General features: G+C 32.8%; 1 pseudogene; it reads left to right on the forward strand.

Annotated features, from left to right (window-relative positions):
• The first annotated feature begins 200 nt into the window (after positions 1 to 200).
• On the forward strand, positions 201 to 319 carry LOC111731858 (annotated as a pseudogene).
• The last annotated feature ends 2,726 nt before the right edge of the window (positions 320 to 3,045 follow it).

Here is a 3,045-nt window from a genome sequence, read left to right on the forward strand (position 1 = left end):
GACTATTTGAGATGATGCATATAAAATAGTAAGTAAAACAGATACTATCTTTTTCTTCAATGATCTTAAAGTCTAATGAAGGGCAGACAACTTACCATTCCATCTTTATGTAAAATGAGTATGTGAAAAGCCATCCGGTCCTTAGCTTGTCCCAAAGCACTGATAATTTTTGACATATATTTCTTTAAAGTCCCATCCATGTCTACAGTCATGCCACCCTGAACAAGCCTGATCCCATCTGATCTTGAAAGCTAAGCAAGGTTGGGCCTAGCTAGTACTTGGATGGGAGACCACCTAGGAAGACCAGATTCTGTAGGCATAAACAATAAAAAATAAAAAATAAATATGGGATTGTAAGCTGAGAAGGTCCTTGCAATCTGTGAGGTCAACCAAGGATTGCCTTGCCAAATAAATAATAAATAAATAAATAAATAAATAAATAAAAATAAAAAAATAAAAAACAATAAAGTCTCATCCATGTCCTTGGTATCTCTGGTCAATTTCTGTCCCTAGAAAATGAGAGAAAAGGAAGGCAAGAATTTCATGGAGTGGAAAATATAGAAGCTGAGAAGTCAATCTATCTCCCAGTCTTTGCTGTTTCTTTTAGAATATCCAGTCTTTTGCTAGCTTGGATTGTGGACCATATAAAGGAGGCATAGTTTCCTATAATCGGCCAAGCTATACTCAATCAGTGTTGAATGATGAGAGAATAGTTATCATGTGAGGCTTCTTTTCTTTAAGACTTTCATGTCATTCTTATCACAATTGCTGCAAGGCATTTGTAGGCAGTGTAAAAGCTCTCATTATTAAATGGAGAGAAAGACAAAGATTTCACTTTATGTTTATCCTTGCAGACTTTCAGAAGCTATATAATTTCTTATCATCTGTGGTGCATACCAGTGAAACAAAGTCAACTACACAAATTTCTTACTTATGCCATTGGGATACAAAATACTACAAGAATTACAGTGGTGAATTAGTGGAATTTCCACAGAGCTTGTCTATGCTGGGGAAAGTTAAGAGAACTCCACGAGCCATAAAGAAAGGATAACCATACAAAGTTGTACATAACTTAAAAAAAAATTAAAAAAGTAAATCCATAGAGGTTTCAATCAATATTGAATATTGTATAAATATTAACATCGAAACTCTCATTGATCAAGTTATGCATGCACTATTCTCATGAGTCTTTGACTGCTTTTTCATCATCTGTCTTCAGATATACCTTCCTAGGAATGCTGGTATTCTGGAAATGCTAATGAGAATTCCACTGTCAGGTAAAAACTTCGGTGATATCATAAATATGCAATTGATTGATTGTTTCTGCCAAGTATCTTAAGTTTCTTAAAGTCTGTTAAGCTCTCTCCAGGCCAAACCTCTAAGATCTTTAGAAGCATCAAAGCATGGGAAAAGATTCCTGAGTTTGAATCCTGGCTCTGCAACTTTCTGTGTGTATGTGACTTTGGACAAGTTACTCAATAACTTTGAACTTTAATTTTCCCAACCTATGAAGTAAAGATAATACTAGCTCTTGCTGCAAGATTGTTTTGATAACTTAAAGAAATTTTATACTCACATAAGGCACGTGCCATAAAGTAAGTGCTCAACAAATTGTAGATATTTATAATTATGAATTTCAGCATAATAATAAACTATTTTTAATCACTTGTTCTTTCTAGTGTTTAAACTTTGGCCTAAGAAAGACTTTCTCACAAGAGTGTTATGATTTATAACCATAGAGCTAACTCTTCTATAGCAAATTATTTTCTTGAAAAGCAAAATCATAAATTAATGATGATTTGCAACCTCGGGACTTATTGATCTTGCATTTTGTCTTCTGTAATGTTCCTGTAAAACCCAATTATTTTTGTAAGTTACCCAAATTAATTTACCCAATATTCTATGTTAGTGTTATTAGTAACAAATTATGAAAACATTTTATTGATTTTCTCAGAAAAACAATCCCTTTATAGTGCAAAAGCAATCTTATTTTGTCCAATAAATTTCTTAGCATATTATACTTTAAAAAATAAACAAATTGGAATAAAAGCACATGCATGTGCTTAAAATAAATTCCATTTTGTTGTGCACTATGTTTGAGAGTTAGATAGCACATTAACTAAGAAAAACTGTAGGAATACTTGGGCCCAGTTCATGTTATGGGGGCTGGCCATTGTCGATGCTTTAAAGAAGATTTCTTAATATATCTGGCATTGTTCTCCAATACTCAATATAATGCTTGGTGTGGAATAAATGCCCAGTAAATGTTTGTTGAATGAATGAGAAAATGCATGAATGAAAGAATGAACAAATGAAATCACAAATGCATAAAGAGTTACACACTATAAATGCTTGTGAGGGTGGTTCTACTTCATTTCCCAGTGCAAATGTTTTCTTGGATTTATAGATATGTTTAAAGGCCTATATCTTTAATACTAGACTCTCTTTTTTGACAAATTCAGCTGCTTTCCTGTTTCTTTTTTCAATTTGGTCCATTTGATTGACAAGAGGTAATCTTTGTGAGGTGTAAAACTTTCTTTTGTGCTTGTGAAGTAGCTTGAATTCGAGCCTAATATTTGGAAGGCCAAAGGGAGCTATTTACTAAAACAAAATGGGGTCAGAAAGGGGTAGTGGTCTCCCCAACTGGTCCATTATAAGAATCATCTGACATATATATTAAAAATGACAATTTCTAGCCATTATCTGAGAATCTTCAAAGGCAGTATACCAAGAGCTTTTTATGACTAGGAAGGTTGGGCAAAGATTGAGCTAGGGGATGACTGTCTTCTTACTTATGAAAGACTAATTGGACTTATTTGAGGTAACAATTTCTCTCAGGTATTCAATATTAAGGGATATTAATATCTCTCCAGACCATATCAAATGATTTCTATGAGAATCATAAGAGTTTAATTTTTAAACCTTTATATTTTACACAAACTTTTGAAATTTATCCTAAAGACACTAAAAAATCATTAAGATTATAATGCTTCTACTTATGTGGCACTCATTCACAGTTTTATAAATACTTTTTAACAATGTTCC

Source organism: Pteropus vampyrus, unplaced genomic scaffold (assembly GCF_000151845.1).
Source record: "Pteropus vampyrus isolate Shadow unplaced genomic scaffold, Pvam_2.0 Scaffold404, whole genome shotgun sequence".
Classification (NCBI taxonomy): Eukaryota; Metazoa; Chordata; class Mammalia; order Chiroptera; family Pteropodidae; genus Pteropus; species Pteropus vampyrus.